Below are 17308 nucleotides of genomic sequence, written 5' to 3' on the forward strand. Positions count from 1 at the left end.
CGTAGAGAAGCCAAAGCACAAGGAAGAATTCAAGATAGTAAATTGACCTTACTGGTCTTTATTACTTTGAAGAGGTCTTTAACAGCAGATTTTTCCAGTGCAACATGGCTTTAGATATCTTAACTGTTGTTCCTTTGAGTGTTGATTGTGAATCAAAGTAAGAGGAAATCACTGACGACTTCAACTCTTCACCATTTATTATGATGTTACCCACTGGTCCAGTGTTGAAAATTTTTGTCTTCTTGATATTGAGTAGCAATCCATATTGAAGAATATAGTCTTTGTTCTCCTGCAGAGCTTTTGAAGTTCTCTTTCCTTCCTGCAAAGAAGGCTATGTTATCTGCATAAGGTGGCTTGTGTGAATCTTCTTTCAATCTTGAGAACATATTCTTCTTAATTTAATACAGATTCTTGAATGATTTACTCAGCATGCAGATTGAATTGTTGCCATTATGAGTATGTCATTGAGTATGTCTCATAGCACCCCTATGAAGAATCTGAACACTGTCCTATCCTGTGTCCTCCTGACCAACTCTGACATACTCGAGTCCCCTATTACATCATCGTGTCTATCAATCCCATTAAAAGTCTTAGCCTTCTTGACTAATCCTCCATCTTTCCAAGTATGATATCCTTTTCCAAAGTCTGACCCCTCCTTTCAACATGCCCAATGTACTCGAGAAAAAGTTTCACTATCCTTGCTTTCAAGGAAAAACCTGAAAGTTCCTTTTTCAAGACATGCAGCCCAACTTCTTGAAGATTGGCTCAGATTGAATTGTTGTTAATTGCCGTTGAGTCGAACACTACTCACAGTGATTCTATGAACAAAAGACCTAATGCCTTTCCATAACTGTCATCATTTTATCAAGTTCATAGAGTTTCCAGAAACATGTGCTTTATGAAGTGGATGCTGCCCCTGCTTCCAAACCTGTTTCACAGCTGGGAGCTCCACCAAACACTGTCTACATTGGGAAGCCATTCTGGTATTTGATACCCCAATGGTACAAGGTTCAGCATCACAGCAACCCAGGTTACTTCATACGGCACATTGACAAAGAGTTATGCACTAAGTGGAAAAGTGTTCCTGCAGATATAACAGCACTAGTTTCACTTAACAATGATTAAGTGCCATCAAGTCAAATACTACTGAGAGTAAGTTTTGCACAAAGACCTAAACTCTGTTCTATATCTGACAACCTTTCTGTACAGGACTCTGTTCTATAACTACCATCATTTCTGTACATTTAAAGAGTTTAGAGACTTTGCAGATAGGCATAGAATAGTGATAACAACTCTGATGAACACTTTTCCTGATTTTAAACTATGCTTTGTTGTCTTGTTCTGTTCAGACAGTAGCTTCTTGGTCTAAGTGTGGATTTCATATGAGCACAAGTAAATGCTCTGGAATTTCCCTTCTTCTCAATTTTAGCCATAATCTGTTATGATCCACAGTCAAATGCCTTTACATATGCTTGTATGTAGAGCAAAATGTGGTATAGATAAGATACACATTTTCTTTTTAATTTATCTTCTGCTTCTGGATATGTTGCTTTCAGAAAGAAAGAAAGAAATGAAGTAAAATGAAAGGTAAAGAGAGGAATGGAACAAATGAATCTTTTAAACTCAGTCTCTACAATTTTAAAAAAGTAATATCAGTTTTAGTTTTCTGAGAAGGCTATTACAGAAATACTGCAAGTGATTGGCTTTAACAAGCGTAAGTCTGTATTGTCACACTTCCAGAGTCTATAGATCTGTACTCAGAGTGCTGGATCAGGGGAAATTTTCCTTGTTTATCTTGGTACTCTGATTCAGTGTGTTCTTTTCTTTTTTTCCTTTTCTCCTCTTCTCTGCTCATTTGCTTAATCTCTTCCCTTTATCAGCAGAGAATAACTAAAGCACCACCTAATCATAGTTCAAATCCAACAGCTGTTCCATGGGGGGGAAAGCACAATTTTTTTTCTTGTCAATTAACTACCTCTGAAAACCTGCTGAAGGGTCAGCCATAAGTCAGTTCCTATTTCACAGCACACAACAACAAAAATCACCGCCCTGTACATTTCCCTATGATTCCTTCATGACTGCCACTAATCCTGACACTTTAACATTGCTAAAGTTAGGATTTACAACATTTAAAATCATTACCTCAGACTACAAAGTAAAGGATGAGTACATACTGTTCAGAATTGTGACATAGCCAAATTGGCACATTTTACTGGGGCTATACAATGCAATCCATACTAATAGCTAAATAGTTTTTTTTAACATACACTCAAGATATTCTCAAAAGAGAAAATGAGGGGAAGAGGGAGAAATTCAAGAACTAAGGCACCTTGATATTTTATATGCATACCCTTCATTTATAATTTAGTTGTCAATGAGGTAAGTCAACTCATGGTGACCCCATATAGTACATAATAAAATGTAGCCTGATAACATTGCATCTTCAGGATCGTTGACAGGCTTGAGTTTATTATTGCGGACATTGTGCATTTTGTGTGCCTTCCAATTTACATGCTTGTCTCCCAGAACTATATTTAGCAGTATAATATTGTTATTTGTAGCATTTTGATTGTCGACGTTATGCAAATAGATTTTAAGGGTTTTCTTTCTATTCTGTGTTAGTCTAGAACCATCATCCTCATTATAACTTTAAACTTTCTTTGAACCGTGTCATATACATTTAAATTATGATGCTATAAATTTTGACAAGGCTACAATATTGATAAGTTAAAATGTGAAGATGGAAGTAAAGTTTTTCTCACATCTTCTATACCACACTAAAGTTGTCTATAAAGTTACAATGTGTTATTTGTTATAATTGCTTTTTTCCACTTTTAACACCTCTGAAATTGTTATGGGTATTTTATGCCTTACAATTTCCATCAACAGGTGACAAAAGTGATAATAGTTGTTATTGTCTAAGATTGCACATCAAAAGCTGCAGAATGGATATCAGTCCATGCTATTGACTGTTATCAAGTAAGTTTCTTTTATGAGAGATAGTGTTTATTTGGAATGGTGTTCGGCCTTCTATTACCTTCTGCCTCTGGATATATCTCCAGAGATGAAAGCTAGTGTACATATATATTTGAATGTCCAGTTATTAATACATTTTCTCTCTAGTATTATTGTTGCTTGCTGTCAAGACTATCGAAACTCATGGAAATGCTGCAAGACCTAAAAGAAATAACTGTCTTATAGAATTTCCTATGCTATAATCCTTACAAAAAAGCTCTGGTGGCCAAGTGGCAAGAAGATGCGCTACAATTGTAAAGACATAGGCTTCAAATTTACCAGCCGCTGTAGGGAGAAAGATAGGTAGTCTCTCTACATGTGAGTAACTGCCTTTAAAAACCCACCAAAAGGTCAGCTCCAACTCTATGGTACACAACAACAACAACAATAATAATAATCTTTACAGAGGGAGCTCAGATGGGATGGGAAAATGGTAAGAGGCTACAATGCAATACCGATGGCAGGCAGCTTGAATCCACCAGCTTCTCCTCGGGAGAAGGGTGGATCATTTCCTCCTGTACGATTTACTGCCTCCGAAAACCTGCTGGAGGCTCAGCTATGGGTCAGTTCCAAATAGATGGTATATTACTACAATAACAATCATTGCAATAGCAAGTAAATTGCATTGCCAGGTGTTTTCTCTGTTTGAGTGATAAATTAGTTTAACCTGCTGACCTTCCCATCAGCATTTTAGTCCTTAATCAATCTTTCTAACTAATAGATCCTAAAATTGCTATCACAGCAATCAAAATTTGTTGTTGTTTGGTGCTATTGAGTTAAGTATGACTCATAATGATTCTATGACCAATAGATCTGAACCCTGTCCTCTCCTGAACTATTCTCACACACTTCCTGAAATCTTAGAGCCCATTGATGCAAACGCCATGTCAATATAACTGTCAAAGATCTTCCTCTTCTTCACTAACCCACCACTTTTCTGAGTATCAGGTCTCTTTCTAAGGAATAACCACTCCTAACAACATGCCCAAAGTATGTGAGGTAAAGCTTCATCATTCTTGCCTCCAAAGAACACTCTGGCTGCATCCGCCCCAAAGACACATATTTGTTCTTTTGGCAGCCCATGGGATGTTCAGTACTCTTTTCCAACACCACAGCTCAAAGACATCAATTCTGCTTCATTTTCAGCCCTCAGACGCATAGCAAGTAATCAGAAAGGCCATGGCCTAAATCTGACGCACTCTAGTCCTCAAACTGAAATCATTACTCCTTAGTAATTTGGAGAGGTCCTTAATTGCAGACTTTCTGAGTACAACATGTCTCTTGATTTCCTGAATGCTGATACTGAGGGTGTTAATTGTGGATCCAAGTGAGATGAATTTTTTGCCAGTTTCAATCTTTTTTCTACCTATCATGCTGTTTAACATTCTACTAATAAGAATTTTTACATTGAGGTGCAATCTATATTGAAGGTTATATTATTTGATTTTATGCAACAAATGCTTCAAGTCCTCCTCACTTTGAGCAAACAAGGTTGTTTCATCTGCATAACACAGATTATTGATTTCATCATTGCTAATGTCAGATTGATCCTGGTTGAAAGCAAAGAATACCAAGAGTATGTCTATTTATGCTTTATTGACTACACAAAAGCATTTGACTGTGTGGATCACAAGTTAGGGCTTACATTGAGAAGAATGGGAATCTCAGAGAATTTTATTGTGCTCATGTGAAACCTATACCTACACTAGGAGGTTGTTGTGTGAACAGAACAAAGGAACACTTCATGGTTTAAAATTAATAAGGGAATGTGCTGGGATTGTATTCTATCTCCATACCTAGTCTATCTGTGTGCTGAGCAAATTATTCAAGAAACTGGACTCTATGAAGAGGAATGTGGCATCAAGATTGGAGGGAGACTCATCAATAATCTATGTTTGCAGATGACACAACCTTTCAATCACCTAGGACATTTTAATTTCTATGTCCTTTCTTTGAATTTAGGAGAATATTTTTCTTATTTTTGTCCTTCAACCACACTAAAGAATTTAGTTAAAATAAATTTTGATTAGTCTCTATTATCTTATTTTCTCATTGTTGATGTTATGTGTCACTGAGTCTGTTTGCTTATGTTTGTAAACATAACAGTGTTTATTCTGAGTGGAATTAATGATGATGGGCTTAACAAGTAACTACAAGTTTAAAGACTTGAATTCATGAAGAGAATCTTAGAAAGTTCTGGGCTCTTGTTTTATTGTTGTTATGTATCGTCGAGTTGCCTGCAACTCATAGCAACCCTATGTAAAATAGCCCTAAACCCTGCTCTATGCTGTACCAGTCTTATTGTCTGTGACACACCTACCCCCATTACCCGGTCACTGAATCAATCCATCTCATCAAGAGTCTTCATTTCCTACACTGTCCCTCCACCCTCCTAAGCACAACATCCCTCTCCAAAGACTGTTCCCTCCTTGCAACATGCCCAAAGCATGTCAGACAAAGCTTCAGAATCCTGGACTCCAAGGAGCATTCTGGCTTTACCTTCTCCAGGACAAACTTGCTTGTTCTCCTAGACGTCCATGGTATATTCAACACTCTTCTCCAGCACCACAGCTCAAGACATCAATTCTCTTTCTATCATTCCTATGCACTGTCCAACTCTCCGATGCATAGCACATAATTGCAAAGACTATAGCCTGGATCAGGTGCACCATAGTCTCCAGAATGACGTCATTGCACTTCAGTACTCTTGAGAGGTACCTCACAGCTGACTTTTCCAATCAATTCATCTCCTGAGTTTCTGGCTGTTACCAAGAGTGTTGACTGTGGAACCAAGTAAACTAAAACTGTTAACTATCTCAATCTCTTCGCCATCCATACTGATGCTGCCAATTGGCCCAGTGGTGAGAAACTTTGTTGATGTTGAGGTTCAACCCATATTGAAGACTGCAGTTCTTGACCTTCTGCAGCAAATGCTTCAGGGCCTCCTCAGTTTCAGCAAGCAAGATTGTTTTATCTTCCTAACACAGGTTGTTGATGATTCTTCCACCAAACCTGTTGCCACATTCCTCCTCATACAGCCAAGTGCCTTTGATGATCTGTTTTGCATACCGATTGAAAAGGTATGGAGACAAAATACATCCCTCATGGACCCCTTCCTGATTTTGAACCACCCAGTGTCTCCCTGCTCTGTTCTGATGACTGCCTCTTGTTCCAAGTATAGGTTTCACATTAGCACAATTAAATGTTCTTGGATTCCGATTCTTCTCAGAGTCAGCCACAGCTTGTTGTGATCCACATAGTCAAAATCCTTTGCATAGTCAATGAAGCACAGGTAGACAATCTTCTGGTAGTCTCTGCTTTCTGCCAAGACCCATCTAACATTTGCTATAATATCCCTAGTACCATTACCTCTTCTAAATCCAGCCTGCACATCTGGCAGTTATCTGTTGACATATTGTTCCAAGTGTTTTTGGATCATTTTCAGCAGAATCTTGCTTGCATGTGATACCAATGATATTGTTCAATAATTTCCACACTCTGTTGGGTCACCTATCTTTGGAATTGGAACAAATATCGATCTCTTCTAGTCAGTTGGTCAGCTGGCTGGCCTCAAGATTTCAATATTCATAGCAGCGTTATTCACCATAGCAAGAACATGGAAACAGCCCAAATGTTCAATCACAATAGAATGCATTGAGAAATTATGGTATGTTCACACAATGGAATACTATGCAGCACACAGGAGAAATGATTTTGCAAATTATTGCCTAACTTGGGAGGCACTGGAGAACATTATTCAAAGTGAACTAACTTGGTCTCATAAAGACAAATACTGGTAAGACTATTCTTGTAGAACAAGTGCAAGGATCCATGGAGAGGAGGGGGGAACAGAGGGATGAAGATGGATGGAGAGGGGCCTTATTCATAGGGTCCCACAATCTAAAGGTTAGGGGGAGGGTAAAAATCCAGTGTGAAAAATAATATATATGAAGTTTCTAAGTAAACTAGTGTAAAATAATAATAATTTAAAAAACAAAAGAAACCAAAGATTCTCACCACTGGGCCAATTGGCAGCACCATGATAGATGAAGAGACTAAAATTGGTAACAATTTTCAGTTTACTTGTTTCCACAATTGACATGCTTGGCAAAAAATGTCAGGACATCAGAAGATGAATTGCATCAGGAAAGTCTGTTCTCAGGGACCTCTCCAAAGTGTTAAAGGGCAACAAAGTCAATCTAGAGACTATGGTGTACCTGATCAGGCTATAGTCTTTGCAATTAACTGCTGTGTACCAGAAGACTGGACAATGATGAATGGGGACAGAATAGTTATCTTTGAGTTGTGATGTTGGAGAAAAATCGTGAGCATACTATGGACTGCCAAAAGACTAATATGTCAGTGCTGGAGAAGAGTCTTGAACATACTATGGACTGCCAAAAGACTAATAGGTCAGTGCTGGTGAAAAGTCTTGAACTTACTATGGACTGACAAAAAGACTAATAGGTTGTGCTGGAGAGGGTGGAGCCAAGTTGCTCATTGGAGGTAAGGACTTAGAAGCTTGGTCTGACATACTTTGGGCATGTTGCCAGGAGGGGCCAGTGCTTGGAAAATGACATCATGCTTGGAAGGGTGGAGGAAGAGTGCAAGAGATGAAGAGACAAAATGAGATGTATTGATATAATAACTGTAGTAATGGGGTTAGGTGTGTCAGAGACAATGATACTGGCTCAGGATAGGGCAGGATTCAGAGCTATGGTTGCTATTACTCATAGTTGACTTGATGGCACATAACAATAACAATAATTGTTAATTTTGTATGCAAGCAAAATATTACGAAGGTCATCCAAAAAGAATATTAACAAAGAACTGACAGAAAAGTTCAGTCTGGTCTTAGAAGAGGTTTAGGCACCAAGGATATCATTGTTGATGTTAGAGGAATCCATGCTGAAAGCAGTGAATACCAGAAGAATGGCTATTTTTGCTTTATTGATTGTGCAGAGACATTTGACTTTGTGAATCATTACAAACCATGACTAACATTGAGAAAAATGGAATTCTAAAACACTTAGTTAAATTTATATGAGATCTACCTGAATCAAAAAGCTACTTTCTGAACACAGCAAGAGAACACTGCATAGGAATCAGGGTTGTATCCTTTCTCCATACCTTTCAATCTTTATTCTGAGTAAATCATTGGAGAAGCTGGACTTTATGAAGAAGAATGTAGCATCAGGATAGGAGGAAAACTCATCAACAACATGTGTTTGCAGATGTCACAACCTTGCATGATGAAAGCACAGAGGATCTGAGGCACTTGGTGTAGGGGATCAAAGTGGAAATCCTTCAGTATGAACTAAAATTCAAAATAAAAATAAATAAATACTTAACTAACTAACTAACTAACTAACTAACACCCCAACCCTAAAATGTTCACCACTGGGCCAATAGGCGACATTATGATAGATGAAGAAAAGATTGAAATTGTCAACAATTTCATCTTCTAAGATCCACAATCACTAGATTTTATACCAGAAGTTGGGAGATTGGGAGATATATAGCACTGGTGAGGTGTGCTGTCAGGGATCTTTTCAAATTCTGAAGCACACTGATTCAGTTTTAAGACTAATATACACTTGATTCAAGCCACAGTCTTTCCAATCACCTGAAATACATCTTAGAGCTAAACAATGAATAAGGATGACAGGAGAATTGATTCCTTTGAGTTGTAATGTTAGAAAAGAGTGCTGAATATCTTATGGATTGCCAAAAGGACAAAAAGATGGCTTAAAAGATCAGCCAGAGTACTTCATGGAGGCAAGAATGGTGAAGCTCTGCTTCACATTCCTTGGGCATGTTGTTAATAGGCTATTCCTTGGGCAGTGATGTCATTCACAGCAAACATGGAAGGCTGGCAAAAGAGGAAATTTCTCAATGAGATGGGCTGACACAGTGATTGCAGCAATGAGTTCAAATACATCAGAAGTGCTGAGAATAAGTGAAATTTGTTGGTGATGAGAAGCATGGCATAGGGTAGGACAGAGTTCAGATCAGTTGTTTATGGGGTTACTCATTTTATCTATCATATTTTGTACATGTTGCTAGGAGAGTCTATTTTTTGGAAAGGGATAGCATGCTTGTCAATGTGGAGGGTCAACAAAGAGGAAGACTCCCAGTGAGGTGGATTGACATAGTAATAGGCCTAAGTACATCAGTGATGATCAGAGTGGCATAGGATAGGGCAGAATTCAAGCCTTTCACTGATAAGGTCGCTGTGAGTCAGACTCAATTTGATGACACCTAACAACAACAACAAAGAGTCATGCTTAACCTGATGGTTCATAGCAACAACTGGAAAACATTAAGCATATACTACTTAATGATTCTAGAATAAACCAGAAGTCTTTTCCTTTCTGAGAATTTACTGTATGTGTTAATACTTTATCATTACTAATGCATCTTGGTGCAGTGATCATTACTTTTCACCTTTGTGAGTTTGTTTTTTGTGCTTTTAAAAAAATTCAAATTAATATTTTGTTCTTTAAGTGGTTTGTATTGTGTGGTAATTTTCCCCCAGTATCTTAAAAATAAAAACCATCACTGACATTTGTGGGCCTATCATTTCTCTCCTTTGTTGTTGTTTGCTGGAGAGGCACTTACTAACTAGAATGTTGTTTTATTTCTAGAGAAGTTTGCATATTTTAACAGCAGTTGAACAGCTGTCTTAGGAAGTAATGTTTCTATATTTCACAGCTTGCAACCACACTATTAATACCATTTTACTTCTTTAATGGAGGTAATTCTTAAACACCACAAATCCTAATTATTTGAACAGCAGTGGGCCTTAATTCATAACTACTTCTTCTGAAAACAAAAGAACTTTATAGCTTGGAATAGAATGCCTGCAAGGGCCCTCCCCTTTTATCTGATGATGAACATCATTTCCGGAAATACTGCTCCCTCAGAGGTGATAATTATCCCTGTGTGCAGCCTGGGTGCCTCCCTGCTGCTACATGTTGGTGCAGTTAGCAAACTCAAACTACATAGAGTCTTTCCCCTACCCCCCAAGTTCAAACGTTCCCAAGTTATCTAATCATTGCTTTATTTTGGGAGGAGAGATTAAGGGTGTGTGAATCACACTTATCCTTTTAAACTTTCTGTGTTAAAGAGAAATATCCCACTGGCAGGATGCCCTTATATTTCTCCTCCTGCAACTGCAGTTCTGAAATAGAAGTCGTCCTATAGTTCTAAGCACTCAACTGGTTACACTTCTGTAAGTTCTTCAAAGAGATGTATACAGTCAACAATATAAAAATGTGATATTAAATATCAGTTTCCCCTTATCCTTTTGGTTTTTACCACAGCATCTAATTTGAGGCAATATACTGGTTTAATATGTGATACAGGATCAGAAAGTGTTTTTCTATTGTGCACAGGGCGACTATGATTCATAGTCAATTTAAGTAAACCTAACAACTTATCTTCATTTTTCATTTACTCTACCTGTAGACTGTTTGTCTGCATATGTTTGCATGTGTGCCTGTCTAGTGTGTGTGTATATTTGAAAATTATCATCGAGATGCTATCATTGAATTGAAATGCATTGAGATTTCAGAGCAAAATAATTTTAGTAAAAATGGGATCTGGTATAATGTTACATGCCAGCAAGTTGATTATTCCCCATATCAACACTGCAGCACAGAGTAGAAATATAAGGATCCTAACACTGAAATCTTCATGGAAGCAAATAAACAGATTTTATTCTTCTGTAAAATGCTTCTATTAGCAGCTGATAACAGAATCATTCAGGGTTTATTAGGTAATAATAATAATAATAATTGAAAAATTATCATCACCACATCCTGCCCTAAGAGCATATAGGAACATTTTCGAAATTAATAGTGTGAATGAATATATACAAAACGGGGAGCTCTGGTGGCTTAGTGGTAAGAATTTGTGCTGCCAACCTAAGGCACACAGTTTGAATCCACCAGCTGTTGGGCAGAAGAAATATGGACAATCTCCTTCCTTGAAATTTACTGCCTCTGAAAACCTGCTGGAGGGTCAACTACAAGTTGATTCCAACCTGATGGTCAAAAGGAGCAACAGCATACAAAATACATGAATAAAGAATATTAAAAACCATGATGTTGCTGTTTGTTGCTGTTCTTATGTGCTGTTGAGTAGCTTGATACTCATAGTGACACCATGTATAATAACTCTGAACCCTACTCTATAGTGTGCCAACCTTATTGTCTATGATACACCTACCCCCATTACCTTAGTCATTAAATCAATCCATCTCATTGAAGGTCTTCCTCTCTTGCACCCTCCATCTACTCTCTCAAGCAAGATGTCCCTCTCCTAGGATTGGTCCCTCCTTGCAATATGCCCAAAGTATGTCAGATGAAGCTTCAGAATCCTTGCCTCCAAGGAGCAACCTGGTTTCATCCTCTCCAGGACAAACCTATTTGTTCTCCTTACAGTCCATGGTATATTCAATATTCTTCTCCAGCACTGCAGCTTGAAGACATCAATTCTCCTTCTGTCATCTCTAGTCATTGTCCAGCTTTCTGATGCATAGTGAGTAATTGTGAAGACTATGACTTGGATCAGGCACACCTTAGTCTCCAGACTGACATCATTGTTATTTAGCATTCTGAAGAGGTCCCTGACAGCAAATTTTCACAGTCTTTTGACTTCTTGGCTGCTGGTACTAAGAGTACCATAGCTAACTTTTTTTGTTGAGTTTCCAAGGCTTTAAATCACATGAGAAAAAATATTCCCATCTTTCTTTCTTTCTGGAGGCTTCAGAAGTTTATAACTTTGAAAGAAGTATCGCCCTTGGTTGAGTAAAACTATTACTATAAAAATATGATAGTAATATTTATTTACAGGTTTATGTGCTTACCTGAGTGAGCTCTGACAGCTTAGTGGTAAGGAGTTACACTGTCAGCCCAAAGGCACACAGTTAGAATTCACCAGCTGCACTATGGGAGAAAGACAGGTGATGATCTCTTCTTATATATTTTAGTGTCTCTGAAAACTCACTTAGTATCAGTTAAGAAATGGTTCAAATTCTACAGTATGTAACAATTACATACTTATGTGACATCTGTAGGAGTAGTCCATATTAACTTGTTTTGCTCAGCCTATAGCTTTGCCTCTTTGGGAGTTATAAACCACCAGTGCCTCCAGAGACAGAGATGGGCATTTTTTTTTCACTCACGTGACTTATAGCTTTGGCAACTCAAATTAGCCATGAATTGTTTTAAACATCTACAGAAACAAATAAATACACACACACACATACACACACACACACACACACACAATATGTGTCTAACAAACTTCTTTGAACATTTGTATATTTTGATAATTTTTAAAAACAATAGTTCCATTTTTATTGTAGTTATCTGTATATTTCCTTAAACAATATGAAAAAGCAAAGAACTCAGTGATACATCATAATACTTTACACAGTTATTACATACTGTATTAAAAATATTGAATCAATAAATATTAGATAGGAAAAAATACAATAAAACCTATCAAACACAGTTATATTACAAGACCCTTGCTCAAAAATTTAGAAAATGCCATCTTGGAGTCTGCCGTGACAATGGAGAGTGGGAAATTAACTTCATTTCTCTTGTTCTTATTTCCTGTCTGGGTAGAGCTGAATTATTCTGAATTAACAAGAGTTGTCTAAATTATCTAAGAAGTCATAATGTCTAGCGAATCATATATTGAAAACTAAAAAAAGAAAAAAATCCAAATAACACAACCACAACTGTTACCTGAAGTAATCCCTAGCAGATTGTCCCATTGTGCCTCTCTTGTCTAGTGTCAGAACTGATAAAAAGTTGTTTCTGAATCCTTGAGAAGTCCTTATTCTTTCTGTTCCCATAACACCAGAAGCTTTGCAGCTGCATCACAGCTGCTAATAATTAGTTCCTTGATTCATTATAGACATGGCTTAATAAGGGGATTTATAGATAGATGGGGAGGGAAGTAAGTACTCTACAAGTAGTTAATGGTTTGTTGAAGCTCAAATTGTGCCGTTATAGCTAATTACCTGTCCCTTTAAAGCGAGGTACCGATTATTTGTTTAAAAAGTACAACTGAACTAGTTTTTCAAATTCTTTAAATAATTTGTAGCTTGTTATCAGGTTTTTTGTGTATATTTATTGAATATTGACATGAATTTTATTCACTTTACATGAATTCTCCATCCTCAAGACCAAAAATGCTATTAGGGGCAGATTTCTGGCATGTGCTAAATCTAGAATTAAACTATTCTTTCCAAGCATGATTTATCCATAACCCATGGTGTTAAGGAGTTTTTTCTACCAACCAAAAGGACTGCAGTTTGAATTCACCAGCTGATCTGCTGAAGAAAGAGGAGTGGCGTACCACCTCTGAAAACCCAATGGAGGGTCGGCTATCATTCAGTTTCAATTAGATGGTACACAACAACAGTGCCTCTAGCGATACCTCTGGCACCAGAAGTTAATCAATTCTCTTGGCACTAGCAGTCATGAAATCCAAAGATGCATTGAATTTGTAATCTTCTGTCAGGGACTTCTTCAAAGGAGGAGCAATGAGGAACAATGGTGACAGCTTGCCTCTGGGTACAAGGTATCAGTTTGAAGACTAAGGTGTATCTGTTTGAAACAAGCTTGAAGTCATTGTCTTTTCAGTCATTTGCTGTGTATCTGTGAGGTGAATGATGAATAAGGATGACAGAAGAAGAATCGATGCCTTTGAGTTGGAGGGTTGGAGAAGAGTTCTCAATATCTCATGGACTGGCAAAAGAATAAGTAAATATGTCTTTGAAAAAATGTAACCAGAGTCATTCTGAGAAGCAAAGACCATGAAGCTTCTTCTCACATACCTTGGACACATTACTAAAAGGAGCTATTCCTAATAAAGGAACATCATACTAGGAAAGATTAAAAGGTCAAGAAGCTAGAGACTTTCAATGAGATGGACTCACACAGTGACTACAGAAATGGACTAAAGTACGTGAGAGATAATGAGACGGTGGAGAATAGGATAGGTTCAGATCTGTTGCTTATATGGTCTCTATGAGTCATTCTTGAATTGACAGCTTAATAACAACAAAGTACATCTGGGAAAAGTGCAGCCTGCATTCTCTTTAGAGGCAGGGGTGGTAAAACTTCTCATAAACTTTGAGCATGTTGCCAGGAGAGAACAGACAGTGAGAGAAGTCATGATTCTGGGAAATCAGAGGGCCAGAGAGAGTTAAAATATCTCAAATAAGATGTATTGACATGGTGACTGCAACCTTGGGTTTATGCAGTTTGTGAGTACAATGTGAGATAAGGTAAGGTTCACATCTGTGTTCATAGGATTCGTAAAAGTCCTATTCCATTCAAAAAAATGCAAAAAGTACACCTGATTGACCTTTTTCAACATGCGTGCCTTAAATATTTTCTCTGTAATATATTTTTTAAATTTTTTTATTTTTATTATTTTTGTGTGAGTGTACCGTCAAATCAGATCTGACTGGTACAGGAGGCGATTGTCCCTCCTTCCCTGGCAGAGCATGTGGTGGGTTTGAACCAGGCACCTCTGGGATTGTAGTTGCAGCTCCTTACCACTAGGCCACCAGAGCTCCCCTTGTAATATATTTTTGTGTTGTACATGTACATAGTACATACTTACTACAGAGGGTCAAGGACTGCAGCCTTCAGTATGGACTGAGGCTCAGTGTCAAGAAGACAAAAATTCTCACCACGGGACCAATCAGTAGCATCAGGATGGATAGCGAAGAGATTGAGAGTGTTCACAGCTTCAGTTTGCTTGGCTCCACGGTCAACACTCTTGGCACCAGTAGCCAGGAAATCAAAAAACGTATTGCAATGGGAAAGTCTGCGGTTAGGGACCTCTCTAAAGTACTCAAGAGCAACAGTGTCTCTCTGGAGACTAAGGTGCGCCTGATACAGGCCATGTTTTTTGCAATCACTTGTTATGCATCAGAGAGTTGGACAATGACTAGGGAGGATAGAAGGAGAGTTGATGCCTTTGAGCTGTGGTGCTGGAGAAGAGTATTGAATGTACCATGGACTGCCAAGAAAACAGATTCATCCTAGAGAGGGTTAAACCAGGCTGCTCCTTGGAGGCAAGGATTCTGGGGCTTCACCTGACATACTTTGGACATGTTGTAAGGAGATACAGGTCTTTTTAGAGGGACTCATGCTGGGTAGACGAGAGGGACAGCACAGGAGGGAAGACCCTCTATGAGGTGGAGTGATTCAGTGACTGGGGTAATCGGGATGGGTGTGTCAGAGGCAATGAGATTGGCATGGGATAGAGCATTGTTTAGGGCTGTTGTACATAGGGTCGCTATGAGTCGCAAATGACTCGACGGCACATAACAATAACAACAACAACAATATATTTTTAGAGTACTCTAGAGCTTACCTTATCAGGACTACCTTCCAAGATCCTGATTGGAAAACTGAAAGCTTGTATAGTATTCAAAACAAAACCAAAACCAAATTAATTCCATTAAAACAGTCACAGAACTCTTTATATACAATAATTTTTTTCTAAAATGTGTGTCCAGAATTTCATTTGTAAAGGTGGTACACAATAAGAAATCAGCAACAACAACTAGTAGTAAAACACTCTTGTTGATTGCCTTCACGTTGAGCACGACTCATAGCAACCCTATGAACAAAAGACCTGACGTCTTTCTATAACTATCTACATTTATCAAAGTTTATAGAGTTTCCAGAGGCATATTGTTTAGAAAGTGGATGCTACTCCTGTTTCTGAACCTGTCTTAAACTGGGAGCTCCACCAAACACTGTGTAAACATTAAAGCATTTAACACCTCCATGGCACAAGGTTCAGCATCACAGCAACCCCAAATTAGCTCACTACAGCATATTGGCAGAAGAATGCTATACCACTTGGAAGAATGTGCCTCCAAAATATAGTAACAACCAACTTTACAAACAAAGGCTCTCCTCAGGTCTGGTTGACTCTAAAGAAGAGGCTTAACTAAAAAAAAAAACACAACAAAAAAAAAACAAAACAAAAAACAAACAAACCAAAGAACCCAAAGAACAAAAACAAAACAACAAAACAACCAATATAGTAAGTTACTGTTATTATGTGCTGTTGAGTCTCCTGTGATGTATAGTGAACCTATGTACAGCAGCTCTGAATCCTTCCCTGTCCTGAGCCCATCTCACAAATTCCAACACACCAAACCCCATTGCCCCAGTTACAGTATCAATTCATCTCATCTGGGGTATTTCTCTCCTGTACTGTCTATCCACCCTTTTGAGCATGGTGTCCAAGGAGTGGTCTCTCCTGGCCACATGCCCAAAGTAAGTGAGGCTGAACTTCAAAATCCTAGCCTCAGAGGAGAGACTTGGTTTCACCCTCTCCAAGAAAGACCTATTTGTTTTACTGATGGTCCAAGGTATGTTCAAGACTCTCCTCCGGCACAACAATTTGAAGGCATCAGTTCTTTTTCTGTTATCCTTATTCATTGTCTAGCTTTCTGAAGCATAACAAGTAATTGAGATTACTAGATTAGGTGCACCTTTGTCTCTAGACTGACCTCGTTGTTCTTCAGCACTCTGGAGAAATCCAACAGCAGATTTTCCCAATGCAATTTGTCTTTTGATTTCCTGACTGTTGCTGTTAAAAGTGTTGACTGTGGATCTGAGCAAGCTGTTATTGCTAACAACCTCCATCTCTTCTCTATCTCTATCATGATGCTGCCAATTGGTCCAGTGGTGAGAATCTTTGTCTTCTTGATGTTGAGCTTCAATCCATATTGAACAGTACAGTCTTTGATTTTTTGCAGCAAGCACTTCAGGTCTTCTTCAGTTTCAACAAAGAAGGTCATGTCACCTGCATATCATAGGTTGTTGATGATTCTTCCTCCAATCTTGATCCCACATGTCTCCTCATAAAGCCCTGCTTTCTGAATGATCCGTTCTGTATACAAATTGAAAAGGTATGGATATAGGATGCATCCCTGATGTACTCCTTTCCTGATTTTGAACCATGCAGTGTTTCTTTGCTCTGTTCTGAGGACTGCTTCTTAGTCCAAATATAGATTTCACATAAATATGAACAAGTGTTCTGGGATTCCCATTTTCCTCACAGCCACAATTTGTTGTGATTCATAGTCAAATGGCTTTGCATAGTCAATGAAACACAGAAAGACATTCTTCTGGTAATCTCTGCTTTCTACCAACATCCATCTGACATTTGCAATAAAGTTCCTAGTGCCATGACCTCTTCTAAAACCCAAGCTTCTAAGCTTTTATTTCTGGTTGTT

The sequence above is a fragment of the Elephantulus edwardii genome, unplaced genomic scaffold (assembly GCF_000299155.1).
Source record: "Elephantulus edwardii isolate Elephantulus edwardi_28Jun2011 unplaced genomic scaffold, EleEdw1.0 scaffold00293, whole genome shotgun sequence".
Lineage (NCBI taxonomy): Eukaryota > Metazoa > Chordata > Mammalia > Macroscelidea > Macroscelididae > Elephantulus > Elephantulus edwardii.